Source organism: Cetorhinus maximus, chromosome 22, assembly GCF_964194155.1.
Source record: "Cetorhinus maximus chromosome 22, sCetMax3.hap1.1, whole genome shotgun sequence".
Lineage (NCBI taxonomy): Eukaryota > Metazoa > Chordata > Chondrichthyes > Lamniformes > Cetorhinidae > Cetorhinus > Cetorhinus maximus.
Window position 1 is genome coordinate 52,435,350 of NC_135900.1, and position 16,980 is coordinate 52,452,329.

General features: G+C 35.5%; 1 protein-coding gene across 1 annotated transcript in view; it reads left to right on the top strand.

Moving 5' to 3' along the window:
• Positions 1–16,980, top strand: part of LOC144696698 (peroxisome proliferator-activated receptor alpha-like) — a 585,390-nt gene that overhangs the window by 287,314 nt on the left and 281,096 nt on the right. Inside the window, exon 5 of the mRNA XM_078568315.1 lies at positions 8,171–8,237. The gene's annotated coding sequence lies outside the window, so the exon portion shown is untranslated. The remainder of the gene's footprint in view (positions 1–8,170; positions 8,238–16,980) is intronic.

Sequence of the window (16,980 nt, forward strand, 5' to 3'; positions counted from 1 at the left end):
TGTTCTGAGGTATGCTACTAATTTTGATCTGCTTGATTGGGGGGTAATTAGTTAATTAGTTAAATCAGTTACATGCATGTGCATGTTTGCTGTCCGCCTGCTCAGTGACACGATGTGTTTTTTGTATAATGAGGAAGTAAACATATTGATATATATAAATATGCTATTAAATATGTTCTCAATGAAAAGGTGTCTTGCAAAACTTGATTGCTTGGAGGAGTGGAGCCAGATTGTTGTGTTTAATTTTTGTCACAATGCCACTTAGTAATGAAGTGACAATGCGTTTCAATATGATTTATTTCACTACTTCATATGTTTGCAAACAAACTGAAAAAACCTCCCCCACCCCCCCCAAAAAAGTACCTCTTTTGTATTTTTAGTAAATTTGGGACGATTCGTAGCATTCGCCAATGTATACATGATCAGGGAGCGAAATGGAAATCCATACCTTTTGCAGTAATGGCCCTCCCTGAACGAAGTTTGTACACTTCTGTAATTCTCAACATCAGACCATACATTACTTCGGTTTTCCTCAACGAGCATCACCAAAAACAAATTAACTGATTGTTTACCACATTGCTGTTTATGCAGTTTTGCAATGTGTAAAATGCCTGCCCTGTTTGCTTACCAAACAGTTACTTGCAGTTCAGTTCCTTAAATTTAAAGCATTTGGAGCCATTTTGTTGAGAAATGTAACAAGACACCTTATATTCTTTCTAATCCTGACATCTCACCACACTTTAAGCATTTTGCATTACATTTCAGCTGCTCATTTGGTAACTCACTCAGTATGATCCAGAGTTGGATTTACTTTACAATTCATTACTTTATAATGAATTACTACCTCCTATAAATTTGCAGTAGGATTTCTGGACCCAAATAGCATTTGTAACAATCACATTTACATTGTTTTTGATTCAGCAATATTCTAAATTAAAGGAGCACCACCTTGATTTTAATTTAAATTAATTTTAATGATTTTAATTTTAAAAGAAAGTTCTAGCCAGTCTTTTATTTTTTCCAATTTGCTTATGCCATCATAGTCTTGTTGGAAAAGGTCATTGCTTCTCTGGTTTATGAATCCGTGTGAGTAAAAATGGCCCATTACAAAGGAAGGTTAATTATGAAGGCAGTGTCCACTATATTTTGTTGTTATTATTCAACCTATGTCAAACTTGCAGTTCATTGTTCATGATCAAAAATATACAATGTGGGAAAAATAATAACTATAAACACCGTTCTGCAAAATTTGTTGAAAAGAAAAAGGAAGATGTGCTTTGAAAACAAAAATGGTCTTTGACTATACTAAATGTTAACAAACAACCTATATACATTTTTTATATAAAATCTGAATAAGAGACTATTTACAAAGAAATGTATATTCCCATGTTTACTTCAAAATTACACCCACATTTGTAATTGTGCCACATGAACATTAAGCAGCCTAAAACTAATCGGGAAGCGAAGGCACCTTTTGTAATGTCGCATTATCTGATCCAAAAATACTGAAGATTAGAAAGAAAGAGAAAAATGTTGAACCTACATTTTGGAGATTTAGAACAGGTGTTGCATAAATAAATGAGTTAAGAGTTGGACAGCTAGGTTTCATGTACAAAATGTTAAGTATTTGAAGCTGCTACTGATATTTTGGTATGTTTTTTTTGAATCATGAGAAAATGAAAGAAGTTTTGTCTTTAGTTCTATTTCAGCCTGACTAAATGTAGTTCAGTAGTAAACTTTCTGAATTTTGGCTGTTTGGAGCAGCCTTTAGCATCTTACATGGTTAAAAAATCTTATTGGAGTAAGACAGGAGACAAATGTTTTAAAAGGGCGTTTTACAAAAGAAAGAAAGACAAATGTTACTTTTTACAATATCCAGAAGTAGAAACCTGACAAACACCACTCCAAATAAAACAAAATGATTTCTGATCCTATTTAAATAATGGTTACAGGAATAAACGCTCAGTATGACAACTGTATCTTGCAGTTCAGAATACCTTCTCTGTTAAAATGTTGGTACTTGCTTTCGAAAAACTCGAGTGGAAAGTCAGTAGGGTGTAAGTCCTGATCTATACAACCCATTTACGGCTCAGTGGTTACCCTTTTCCACAAAGATGTTTATTCGCTTTTAGGTGAGAAAAAAGAAGCATAAATTCAAGTTTGGAAAATAAATTGGCCAAAAGCATCATTATGATCAATCTAGGGATGAATACTTCATTGACAATTCATTTTATTAAAGCTAGAGTTAGTTTACAGATAGTATCGAAACTTCAATCAGAACTTTTTAAAGGCAAATAAAGGTAATTTGTTGCACAATGAACTGAGGATATTTCTGTATGTACACTATGGCAAATTTTATCATAGATGAGAGCCTGCGACATTCTTGCTGTTCTGAAACAAACTGGCAAATAGAAAGTATTGGTTCACCTAACTTCAGTTGGCTACATAAGTCAGTGCTAACTATACCAGTTGAAGATCATGGCTTGTAGTACAGGATTTGAACACACGTTATCATTTCTGACAAGATAAAAGTAAGGAAAATTATATTAACTGAAGGATTTCCAACTGAGTACATTGTTTTAATTAAAAAAATGTAAAGCCAAAGGAAAACTTAAAAAAATTGTTCTTACTGTTGTTGGAAATATCCAGGATTCACTCTGTGGTTACACTGTTTACTGAGGTAGCATGTACTTCTGAGTAATTCTTTTGTGTGAATCTAGTGACCTTCTTAATATTCTATTCAAATCATATTTTCAATGAAAATAAATAGAAGTTTATGAAATTTTCATTAAAGCAATGTTGGCCCCAAGAATGCAAGGGTACATGAGCACCTCTTACACCACTTAGAGAAAAATTATGAGATTAGTTAACCCTGAGAGGACTGAATTTGTCCTGGTACACTTCAAATCTAATTGTACTTTCTAATATCCAAAAAAGGGAGCTACTTTTGTGCTTGTCGAATATTTTGAATTGGTTTTAAACAATCCATAGAAGCAGGGAATTTTAATGAAGTATTTGCAGCAACTCTCTACCCAGTCAAAAACTTGATATTATTAATTTCAGGGGTTAAAATACTTGCTGTTTCTTTTTAAAGTGTCCTGTGGAGTTGTGCATTATGCAGAATCACATTTTGTCAACCACCAAGTACAGGAATTCCTATCAGTTTAAGCTTTGGTTATAAATATTGTGTAGAGAATGCTTAAAGAGATGGAAAGAATGTGCAATTTCCTCAAATTGTTCTTATTTGCTAATTAGTGTGGTGTTGGTTGTCATGACCAAATGATTTCTCAATTGGAGAAATTATTATTAAATGTATATTTTTGAGGATCTCTCAAGCCCCTTCTGAAAGAAAAGCAAATACCGCACATACTCTGATATATATTTAGAAGATTCTCTACTGCCAGTTAAATGAATGAGTAAAGACAATTTTTAAATCTATTGGTAATTTTCCACATGGCTGCTTTCTGCAATCCAACGTTAAGCTTTTTAGAATTAATTTTAATTATCGTCAGAATTAGTGTAGTTCATTTTGAGAAAGTGTTTAGAAGAGGTTTCATCTGAAGTACTGTTATCTGTTAGAAGTGTCTATTATTTTCCTTTTCCCTGTAACAACCTGTCTGTCCGAAGTAGCAAATTTCATGTTAGAGGAGAGGAAAATTATAAATGCTCAAAACACATTATCGTAAATTAATAAAGAAGGATCTTTCTGAGGGTATTCGGGAAGAAAAGATGCTTCAAAAAAAAGAAAAAAAAATATATAGAGTAAATATTAAAATGTCATTGTTGTTCAAAATATCAGGAACTTGAAATCATAATGAAGGAAAATCTATACGTTGAACATATGCCCAAACATGTTTCCAGAAATAGCAAATGGATTGGCTGAAATAACACGGATGAATGCTTTAGATTGCAAGTATTATAAAATTAATTTATTTACAACTTGCCCAAGATAAACAGGAACAAAGAAAAGGAGGATACTCAAAGTTGATATCTAAAATGGCATTTATTACATAACATCAGTATATTTTTAGAGACACCACAACCCATTATTTACATATTTGAATAGACTTTGACTAGAATTCAGGAAAATAAGAGAATCTCCACCTTCTTGCCATTGGTATCCTATCTCTAGGAATGAAAATATAAAGCTGAAAACAGTTATAGGGTAGAACTGTCATGAAAACATCTTGTTGGCAGCAGAATAACACACTTGCAGATCCTGGATATATAAATATTTTTAATCACACAAATTGGCACATTTTTGCATGCCTGATTATTGTCAATTTTCAAAACGGAAATAGTTGCTTAATTTTCCATAGAAGACATATCAATCAGCTCCAATGCACTTTCATATATGAATTTACGTGTATCTCATTTTTAATCAATTATGATTTATACATCAGCCTCCCTATATATTTGAATACATGCACTAGAAATTATTATTTATTTATATATATATTTTTTCAATTTCCAAATGTAGAAATTCTGTGTTATCTCAAAAATTCAAAAAAATTATCATCAGTAATAGCAGGAAATTGAAAGCATTTTTAAAAATGCAACATATTTGTTCTAACCCACATTTATGTGCAAGAAGTACTCTGACCTGAGATGGTTACTGCAAATGACAAATAAGGAGTTAATTTTTTTAAAAAAATGATGAACTGTAATTTAAAATCAGGAGAAAAATATGACTTTATATCCTATGAAATTAAATATGCAACGTCTATTTTTAACTGAAGGCCTGGCGACTGCATTTTTTAAAATGTGTTTTTTGAATTTAGTAATATTTTCTGGAAGTTGTTGTTATCATGTAGCATGTAATTACAGAACTGAGATGCTGCACTCTTCAATCTATGAAAGAATAACCCATTTGAAGTTTGAATTTCCAAGCACCTTGAGATTTGACATGAATAATTCTGATCTTTGCATTTTTGGCATAGTCTGTTCAAATGCTTTCAGACTATTTTGAAGCTCCGATCTGTGATTTCATTACTGTAAGCTTGCAAGCTAGAGCAGGAGAAGAATGTGTCCCTTTCAATACAGAGTTTGAACAAACATGCGCCCCTCTTCAGGTACCGCTTCCAGAGCCAGTAAGCTGCCGAGTCTTTTTATGTTACTCACTCAAAAATTCCTTCAGTGAAACTAATTTAAAATTATGTTTTTGCAGAAGTTTCTTTTTGGTTTAGGTTCATAGAATTATTTTACTAATCACTATCAATTAGAGCGGGAGGGGCAAAATTATTTTTTTTGAATTTAACGTCAGGAAGTTTTCTATTGGTCAGAAGAAATGGCGAGATGTGACGCAAAGGATACTTGGCCAAGTAGAAACGTTGATCTGTGCCAAAGCAGACGTATCAAGAAATGTTGTTGCTAAGAGAGCTTGTGGAGGCCTTTTTTTGTGTTTTGTTATTGGCATAGACTAGTGAGAACACAAGCAATTTCCATTTTAGCAGTGGGGCTTTGGTGGCCCATCTTCAAGGGAACACGCAATGGTCAGAATAAAAAGACAGGTTAGTCAAAAAAAGAAATTCAGCAAGAAGTGGCTGAGGTTCTTTTTTTCTTTATTTAGGAGGCCGTGAGTAAGTGCCACAGTCTCCTGTGTGGGTATGCAGGAGAGAAAGCCAGCAAACGTAATTGCGCTATCAGAGGTAGTGTTCAAAAATAAACCCCACCTTTTTTTAGATTCACAAGTCGACAAGTTGAACTTTTGACTTCCTTTGGTTGCAACATACTTAACAATAGAGCTATATCCATATAAACTGTTCTTTTTCTAAATCCGTCAAAGCAGGGGGAGAGAGAGAGAGAGAGGAATTTTTTTTTAAAGTTTGCCTTGGTCTTTCAGCAGCAGCAGGGGAAGGGTGGTGGGGGGGAATATGTACTGTGAACTTACGCTAGCAGCTTCTGGAACTTGAGCCAAAAGGGGCAGGAAGTTGTTTTACAATAGAGTTACAGTAATCTCCCATATGTTGATCATAAAAATATTATTTAAAAGGAAAAAAAACACTTTCAGTTATGATGGCCAGTTAAAGATATTATTTGAGTTTGCTTATAAAGCTCAGCTCGAGCCCTTGAACGCTCCCAACAAATGCACTTAAAACTGCAACGTGACTTTTGGCATGATTCCCCAAGTTTGCTTGAGGTTACTGTTGAGGGGGAGGGGATGGGCGGGGAGGGAAGCATGCTGCACAAGCAAAGTTTAAAAGCATACAGCAAAAAAAAGAAGCTTTCGCTGGAATCTTTCGGAAAATGGGTTTCAAAATGCATTGCTCAGTTGAGTCTAGGGGCAATTTGTGTGCAGTATTTAGAGCCAGGTTTGCTTTCTGTACGTTTTCAATCTAACAGCAATCATGGCAGCTGTTTTTCTTCCAGCACAGCAGTTGCTGTCTCGCCCAAATGCTTATCAGCCTTTGACTCCATGCCAAGATAGTTGTAAGGGTCGAACAGTTTTAACTTGGTTGAGCAGCTGGTTTAAGAGCGGGGACATGAGAACAAAATTATTCAATTAAGTGTGGATTTATTTTTCAATATTCATTCTCAAAGCTAAGTAACGATTTGATGTCCTTTGATGTATAATCTTAGAAGGCATTCTTTTTCCAAATTGTGTTTTTTAAAATAACACTTTATCTCCTGCCATTGCTGAGGATAAAGCTATAGAAGGTAAAAGGTTAATTAGCAACGCTGTACTAAGAACAGTGTGTGTTTTAAACAGTGGGGAAATCAGTCTCATGCTGCATGTCTTAATTCATTACCTGGCTCAAAAGAGTGTGTGTGTTTGGGGGAGGGGGACTGTAAGGAAGCAGAGAGTGCGCTGGCGCAGTGCGGTCCAGCTCAGTCAGAGGATCGGTGGTGTCAGTCGCTGCACAATTCATGGCCGTGTGATGAAAGTAGCTAGCTCTCACACACGGGGCGGAGGGGGGTGGAAGAGCATGTCTCTATTTCATCATCAGCTCAGGCCTCTCGGTACTGCTCTGTCCTCCTTGATAGACAGTTGCAGTCACTCGTGAGAAGGCGACTATGCTTATGCTGCTTCTGTTCCTGTTGCAAGGGCCTCCCCCTCAGACAGCCTTTGCCAGACCAGAAGATTTCTTCACACGACAAACTGGATTTTTGTTTTTTGTTTCTGTATTGTGACTGGTTGGCACGAGATGAGGTTCACATTTTTTACTTGAATGATTTTTTTTCTCTTTGGCTTCCTGTGAAGTAATGTGATGGTTAGTGCAGCTGTAATGCTTTTTCTAAATGAATAAATTTTTCCTGATTTGAGTAGTGATATTTTTCTTGGTGTGCCTACCTAATCCTGCATGGGTTAGGGTGGTGCTTGCTTCAAAATACGACCGTACTCTGCCACGCAAAGAAAAAGCTCGGTCTTGAGATTGTACTGTGCATCTGCGTGCGAAAGGACAGCGTTAGCTATGAATGTGCTAAGGGCTGTGTGGAAGTAGCTGCACTTCTGGGTCCTCATTTTTTTTCATATACTGATTGGGAGGGAACAGGGTGTGCAGCAGAGCGCTGTCTGGGACAGGTGCCAACTCCAGACAAAAGACACAAAATAGACTGTGAAAGAAAATGTTCAGTTCAGTACAAAAAGGATTATTGATGATATTGTGGAATGAAAGTAATAAATAATTTGTGTAAAGCCACGTTAGTTTCACTTTCAATTTAGAAGTAAGAAGGAAAAAAACAACAGAGAGCTGATTTTTAAAAAATACTTTATTCTCACTGCAGGCATTTGGGCTGTGAAGGGTTGGTGGTGGGGTAAGGAGGGGGGGGCGCGGGGGTGGAGGGGGGGGGTGGTGTGGGTGCGGTGGTGGGGGGTCGCTTCTGCCCGCTGAATAATTCATAGGCTTGGTTGTGAGGCTGGACCAGCAATGATATTAGCATGCATCAGACATGCTGTTTGTCTGTTTGCTAACATTCTTCATTCAAAGACTTGTTAACTACCAGACGAGTTTAACACGCTGGCTTTCAGCTACCCTTCGGCCTCCCATTGTCACCAGCGTTGGCAACTGACTGGGGTGGTGGTGGGGAGGGGGTGGTGGTTGGTACGGATGGCAGGGAAAGCTTGCAGATGAAAACTGGAAGTGGTTGCTAGGTAGGGACCGCCTTCCATTACTCAGGCCTGTGAGTACTTGTAAAAATGGAGTTGACTGTTTTCTTGTCTGCTTTACAGGACGGCAAGATACAAGGTGAATGCTTTTCTGTGTCTACCTCTCCCGATTTCTCACACTTTTTTGAGGGTAAGTGTCTCTCTCTCCCTCTTGCTGTCTCTGTTTCTGCATCTCTCGTCTATTGCTCTTTGAATGACGTACTGTAATGATCAACTGTATTTTCAGCTTCTTGGACTAATATGAACACTTATAGCCAACGAAGTTTTAATTTGCAAATTGCTGCTGCCTCACTTTCTGAAGATGGCAGCGGGTGCCGTAATTTCCATCTTTCTCTGTGCTTGGTTGTTTTTGGTTTTCTGTTTTTTAGCCAACATTTTCCAAGTACAGTTGACTTTGTTTTCCTCGTTTTGCTTTTTTAAAAGAATTATTTAATGCTGGGAAGTTTCAGTTTGTTGGTGAAAGAGGGTCTGTTTCTCGACACACTTATTTCAGAGTGCACATGCTCTAGGACAGGTGCCAGTCTTTCTTCCTGGGTTATAATGCAGGGTCTCTGTTGGTTACCACCTTTTACTGGCTCAGAGATATGGGACAGCTTGAAAGAGCAGAGAAAATAAGAGATTCAGATTGTTTTTTGTGTTTACTTTGGAGATTGTTTTCGAATAATAAGGACAAAAATGTTTTTGTTTGGTACGGAGTAAATATTAAATATCGAGGGTTAAAAAATAATCGAGATCAGGGTTCTTTGTTTTTTTTCCCTGTAAGTATTTTGCAATAAGTCCCCTTGTGCTGTGATGTTTCTACAAATTTATCATCACCATTTGCCAATAACCCTTAGTAGATCATTGCCCATCCCTCTTCATTTGACCTTTTCTTGCAGTTTTTTTTGTTTTGTTTAGGTAGTAAATTTGCTCTATTTCTGTGCTTTGTTTATATGGATTGTATTGAATGAGCTTTTAAAGAACGGCTGATGTTGTGTCGCCCGATTTTGGCATTCACACTGTATAAAGGAATTCTGCTGTTTGCATTTTATTGCGGTGGGGGGGTGGGGTGGTGGGGGGACAGGGGGGAGGGATCTTCAAGCAACTTATTAACTTTTTTATTTTGTCATTTTCTTTCTGCATTTTTGCTGTTGAATGTGTTTAAAAACACTATTCGGAATAGGTATTTTAGAGAAAAGTATAACATTACTGGAATATGCCACAGTAGTAAAATAACCTTGTGTTTGAATCATTTGGGTTTTTTCTTCCTTTTTTAATTAACCCTGTACTAGTCGAATCTCCTGATGGTAAAGCTTATGCTACAGCTCCAGGATGTGTTCTTTACATTTTCCTGTAGCTGTGAGATAATTTTTTTATTGAAAAATATATTTAAACACTGTTACGATTTTTCAGTTATTCATATTTGTTTAGAACACAGCATACTGATTTTTTTCTTTAAATGTTCGTGACGCAAAAAGGGTGATTGAGATCATCTGAGATATCTTTTCAGTCTAATCCATCCCATAGTGTATGCCAGTTAATTGATTTCATAATTTTTAGTTTAAATCTTTAATGTTTTAAAATCTGGTATTGGCTATTCCTTCTTATAAAGCAAAAATAATAATCTAAATCTTATGAGTGGGAGTTACATTGAATTAGTCGGATCAGCCATACCTTGCGGTTGGTTTCGTTCCCTCGTATTTACTTCCCCGCAGTCTTCCATTGTTTCCATGCATCGGGCATTTCTTACAATGGTGCATGGCCTTGTTTATGGGTATTTCTAATTGACTTTAAATGGTTTAAGCATTGTTTTTGTGCTTTATTCCAATTGAATGCTTCCAGTCGGAATAAAAACTACTCTCAGATAAGTGATTATTCTCGCATGGTGTTTGATCCTTAATAATCGGCAATTAAGAAAGACAAAACAAAACTTGGGTATTAGTTCTTATTTAACCATTGCCAGGTCAGTTCTTTCGACAGATATTGTCTTTTCGGAGATGCCTGTATTCTGTCGAGTGCAGCAGTAAACATGGCAGCTGTACCTCTTTACACCAAACCCTACTTGAATGAAAGATAGCACAACGAGAAGAGTAAAATCATTTTAAAAAGAATTATTTGCTGTTTTTTTTTAAAATCAATGTATAAAAGATTAATATTTGTGTATATCTTTTACAGTTCAATGTAATTGCATCTATGTCAGCTAAGCTGAAAGAATGTTCTTTCTACATGTGTTGTGTGTGTGTGTGCCTGTCAAGCTCTCTGTGACTAACGTACTTGTTTTGTTTTACATTCATTTATTTAATTACACTACATTAAACCATTGTTTATTTCCATTAAAAATTACTTTGCATGTTGATGTCAGGTTTACTAAGAGCAGATATTCATTACTGCTAATAGAAAACTCCTGATGGTCAGCAAATTAAACTAATCCACTCAAAATAGTCTGTTATTACACAAATATGTGACATCCCACAGAAAGCCATGTTGTGCTGGTTCAAGAAACTCAAATACTCTGATGTTATAGCTTTTTAATTCCAAAATGTATATTTTTTAAATCACTTTTGGCAAATAATTATTTATTTAAGGGCACAGTGATTGACATTATCTCATTTACATATAAAATGTTGATTTCTTTAGCAGTTGTCTTCCTTGACCATTTAAATTATGCAATTATCTCATCGTATTCTGCTTGTTCTTAAAACTTGAGTTTCCGATTTTGCATGATCCAATTTTCTATTTTTTATTTAACTTTTTGTGCCAATTGTTTTCTATCAGTCTGTGCTGATTTGCATTTATTCAAAAATGCAAGTTGGTATTAAAATTACACACGGAGCTTGAGCTGTTTATGCTTCAGCGTAGAAACGAAGAGATTGATCTGGCAAACCAGAATGCGGAGAAATCTCACAGTGAAACCTACGGCGCACGTTTCAGATAATTAGTTTCAAACAGCAATGTCTCTGTAACAGGCCATCACTGATCGTATCCAGTCAAACCATTGACTCAAAAAAGAAAAGAAACAACAAAATTATTTATATTTCTAGGAGCAGTTGTTATAGGAATAATGTGAGATGATTTTTTTTTCCCCCTCAAAACATGATTTTGGAGCTCATTCTGTGTAGTTAAGACAAATCATTCTTAAATGGAGTAAGAATACCAGGGCTCTTGTTGCTAAGCTATTCCATTACAGTCAGATCTCCCATTTTGATCCATTGTCTTAAACTGGAATTGGAAGCAGAGAAAATACGTTGCAGTAGCATGCACGGTAACTTCCGTGGCAACATGAGTTAAGAGATTTTTTGTTCTAATCCCATAACGGGTTAGCACCACCTTATTAAACTAGAAGAAATACATAACTCTAAAAGAAGAGAATGGCATATTGAAAGTCAGAGCTGAGAAGATTTGAGTGGAGCTATTAGTTGCCATATAAAATAAATCTAACTAAAACACTTCCATTTTCCATTTTATAGCTTGTTAGTAACTAATAAACTTGTTCAACTGGTGGAGATCAATAGTGATAGGGCGCTGTGTGTTTATGGATTTATATGCAAAGAGTGAAGCAGATTATCAGCAGGGGAATCTGTTTGGTGGAGGAGTTGCAATTGGGAAGTTTGGTTTTAAGACGTTAATTTTAATTACTACAGTGATGGGGGTGGGGTGTGTGACTGAATAATTTTCAACTGATGCCAGGAATAAAATTGTAACATTAAAATATGCAACATTTCAGTAAAGAGCAGACGATAAACCAGTCATTGCCAGATTGATGCTGCATTCAGCAAATGTTGAAACAAAATGGAAGTGAGATGATTAAAACTAATTCAATGAACCTTTAAAAGTAGATATTAAACTAAATTTACATTAACAAAACTCTCAAAATATTTTCTCTTGTATTTTAAAATTTAAATATTTAATGTCAACCTGACCCTTGACCAGGGGTCAACGAGTGACAATATGACGGCCTTTAGTGATATGAACAAAATGGACCTTCCCGTTGTACTGACCAAGAAAGATTGTGTCATGCACACACTTAGAGACAGGATAGAGGAAAGAGGACACAAACTGTGCAATCTGTCAGACAAACACGTGATATACAAGCAATCAAAGAGCCGTATTATTACCAAAATTTGGGATTGAATGCGCGACAAAGATGTCATTTGTTTTTTGGGGTGGGTTGTGAGGGGGCGGAGTTGACTGGATAATTTGTTTTTGTAAAAGATGCAATTCATAGCTAGTTAGATGCCCAAGCCCACGAACCAGGGGCAGATAGGTAACAGACAAATGCTTGCATTTTCCTTGCCAGTGCCCTACTGCATAATTGCTACTGTACTTGTTCAGCAGTAACTAATTTTTGTATGAAGGAAATTAAATCAGACATTCTGAAAGCCAATTTTATCAGTTTTATTAATCCAAAAGTAACCTTAAGTTGAGCTGGGAGCCATTAAGCCAACATTTCAACCAAGAATCAGGATGCATGGTAAGAAAGTGAGAGAAAAAGTATATTTTGTTTCTGGAACACTTGAAAACATTTGTTAAATTGTGCTGGAAACAGAATTTTTTATATGAATAACTTTTTAGTGTATATATGTATATATTTCTGGATATACCGATTATTGTAACTTATGTTTTTCAAAAACCTTTTAAAATATACTAATTCAAATAAAGGAAGCCAGTCATTGACCTAGAGGCTGAAATGTACAGCTATTTAAAATTTTCTGGATTTGCCTGTTCAGAGGAGTGGACCTAAAGGGACAGGTCGAACTGTGGATGGAGATATAGAAAAAAGAATCGGGGTTTACATGGTACCGCATCACATCTTCAAAGTGCTGCACATTCAATTAATTTCACTCACTTTTGTAATTTGCACAGAGTAAGGTCTAAGAATAGAAAATTGGATATATTACTACTTAATATGTTTTTAGCATACTGGTTGAGAGATAAATGTTGTCCAAGGCAGCAACAGGATTCTCTGCTGTTCTTTGAATCGTGGCATGGATCTTTTAACGTTCACCTGAACAGATAGACAGGGCAGGGCTTGAGTTTCACCTCTCATCTGAAAGTTGGAACTTTTGACCATACTGTTAGACTAGATTATGTGCTCAAGCCCTGAGTGGGGCTTGAACCCACAAATTGCTGACTCAGAATTGATATGCTACAACAGAACTAAACTGACAAATAAATATAAAGAGAAAGGGAGAGCTTTTAAGAACATACAATTTTTTTTAATATGGCTACGTTATTTTACTCATTATTATTTATGTAAATATTTCATTAATTCAAAGTTGTCGCTTTCAAATTGTCAAATTCAAATCACGCTAATAGGTCTCCTGCACCATTTTGAACAGTTGGTTAATTCACAGTACTGGATATTTTGAAATTTTTGGACAAATACAGCTTTACAAGGATATAAGAAAACAGTTCCTATTGTCGTCTTTACTGTTTTTAAGGCAAATTCAATATAGTTAAATGATCTAATTATGGGGTAGATGTAAACTTTCATCACTGGATGGAAACGGGCAGTAGTGGATTGGCCAGCTGTCATACGCTCTGCTGGATTACGTTGACTTCAATGTAAAGGCAAATTTGACAGAGTATGTAACAGGAGACCAATCCATTGCAACCAGGTGATAAAAGTTTACATTTATCCCTATTAGGTTGAAGTGTTTAAGAGGCATCTTCCATACCTTGGAGAGGCTGAAACATCCGTATTTTTCAACACATCATATTGAAGAAGTATGATAATATCTTTGCAAAATGGTGACAGCGTTTTGAAGCAAATGACTGAAAGATGTCAGAGTTTATTTGTGAACCATTTTCCAACAAAGATATGCACCTTCCATTACTTGAGGTAAACAATATAAAAGAAGTATTTTTTTATGTGGGGAGGTGGTGGTGGGAAGCTGGAATTGATCGGTGGTTAAATTTAATTTTTATTTTTCAACATAAAGTTTTGTTGTTTAGATTCCCTGCAAATATTTTTTTTGAAAAGGAACCGAAAAATTTTGGATTCAAATTACCTAAGGGGAAATTTCAAGGGCTTCCCTTTAGACGATGTTAATTTATTTACAGCTTTTGAAAATCTACATGGTAGCCATTAACTAATTTTAGCACACATTTTGCAATATGCCTATCATGTTGAGGAATGTACTGTAACCTTGCTGAGTGGATACTTTCTCAGTTAAAGAACAAATCTTCCAATCTTCCACCATGACTTCAGTGCAAAACTCAGAAAAATAACTTTCTCCAGGAATTCCACATCTGAAGTTAAATTATGGCAGGAGATCAGGAGAAGCCCTACAGAACTTGCAAGTTTATAATTTTGTCATTTTAAAACAACATATTGCGAGTCTCTGCACATGTACGCACAATCTTTTCTGTAATTTGTTCGGTCTTGTGTGATGCAGGAGCCTATAGTATTTTACATTTTTCTAAGTTTGGCATTTATTAATGCAGATTCCAATAAAGTTTTAACCTTTTGGATAATTCAATGCATAGTTGAGATAATATTAAGGGTAATTTTGATCTAACCTGTCTGATAGGAAACTGACGATCAGATTAGCTGTCGCCTTACACTCCACCCAATTTTACTTTATGTCGGTGTAAAGAGTATGGCCAATTTTATCCCATCAGCTTTCCCACCAGTTGGTTTATGGTAAAATGGCCTTCTGTGTGTCTGTCTGTATTCCTTTTAACCCATTACTTTGATCTAGCTTTCAGTCTCCCTTCCTGGCATTTTTCTTTTGCTTATTTGTTAAGTGCCTTATGTTTGTTTACACTAAAGACACCAAATAAATGCAAGTCATTGTTGCTCATTCAATACTTTTAGAAATAGCGTTTATTTAGAAATTTCTGTGTTGCTGCAACAAGTGGCTATGCCATGTTGCATGGGTTTTTTATAGGAAATCAGAGATTTTACTATTTGAGCTAAAAGAAATGAATCTGTATAAACTAAGCACTTTTTAAAAAGTTACAATTGTATCTATTAATGGAATATTACTTGTTTTCTGTTCATTTTAGTACTTTTGTCCAAAATTACATTTTTTTGTATAAATAACATTCAGTGTTTTGCACTATCTCTACATCATGTTACATTCAAGTAGAATAGCTTTGCAGTTATATAAGGTTTAGGAATTGCAACAGACCTTTTTTTTAAACGAGTAATTTCAGATTCTCAAGATTTGCAGTGTTTTTGTTTAAATTAAAATGGAAGAAAATAAATTATGCAAAATCTTATGGAATATTTTTAAATTTGCTGTTGTAATTTTAACTCTTCTGGTCTCTATCTGCAATCCCATCCTCATCCTAGAAAAATACAAAAGGAATAATGATATCAGAGAGGGAAATTTATAGCTTTATGCAATCTCGAGAGATTTTGAATGGTGAGTTTATAATGCTAACACCCAAGACTGGTTCATGGTCTATATTACATAAGCAATAGTGTATTCATATCATAGAACATTAATGTTATAAAGTGCAAGCATACTCTAATGCACTGTTATACATTATACACATGTAGAGTTACATCATTGAATATAGCTTGTGACGTGTGACTTGTTTTATCATTATACGGTGCATTTACTATATAGTATATGATGTATTTATGTATTTACATAGTGTAAATGAGTGCATAATGTATTTATAATTACACTATATAATATAAATAGTTGTAAACTCAAACTTAAACTGTAAATTGTTCTTATTTTTCATATTTTCCTCTTGTTCTTCTGAAGATATTAATTTTTACTGGGGTACAGTTCCATGAACTTTGGCTGTCCTTTTGTTCCCAACCGTAAGAGAGGTACAGATTACCATTTCAGACTTGTTATTTAGACTCTGTAACCAGGACTCACATTATCCCTCGCTGTTGCTAGTGTTTGTGGTGCAGTTTCATTCCGTGTGACAAGAAGGATTTTTTTCTTGTTTTGAAGTAAGATTATATGATACTAGGCCATGGCTGCTATGATGGTGACAGTCACGTGGAGGGAATGTTGCACTGAATGATAACATCTGAATTACAATTATAACACTACATTATACATTAATGGTTGGGAATGTGCAGGCAACCTCTAATATAAACCTCCGAAGTCACATTGGCAGCTATGGTATCACCAAAATCCTTCAATTGTGTTGCTGGACTGGCTCTTTAATCCTAATCATTTATGTTTTGCAGATTTCGGTCACCTGTTAAGTATTTCAATTTTAATATAAGATGCCTGTTACTGTTTTGCTTGGTGTACTGTGGTTGATTACCATGCTGGTTTAGAGCTAACCCAGGCCTATCAGCACTCCTGCCAATGGCGCAAACCTCATCTGTGAGATCTAGATTTCCTTCCCTATGGATTATGATTAAATACCTGCGTGTGCCTAATATTTGAAGCACTTCTCTCAGCTTCTCCTGTTAAAAGCTTATAGTTTTAAGATGGGGCTTTCTTGATTGCTTTGAATATTGCAGTAGCACCATGTTGATACTCTTCTCATGTTTTGATTCACCAGTGAAGGAAAGCATTAAACGCTTGCAATTTCCAAAGCCAGAGGAATCATACAGAAAGGGATACATACAAAAAATGGGAATGAGAGAAAAAAATATATACTGATATCATTTGGCTGTCCCCATGTGAGTGGTGCAACTTGCCATTTTTAGTCATGTTTATATTTTTTCCATTAGGCATTACCTCAGGTTTGAAAACCTCCAGCCAGGATTTGTAGAGCAGTGACAACCACGTTGAACAGCTAGTGCATGGCCACAAAAATAGTATTTTCAAGAACTAGCAGTCAGATCAACTTTTAAGTGTCTTTTTGGCAGCAAATGTAATGTTTTAACTTTAATTACTGCTGTCTTAATATAATATACATTTCTTGCATTTTTTCACAACTGCAGTTCAAAAATAAAAGCTGTTATG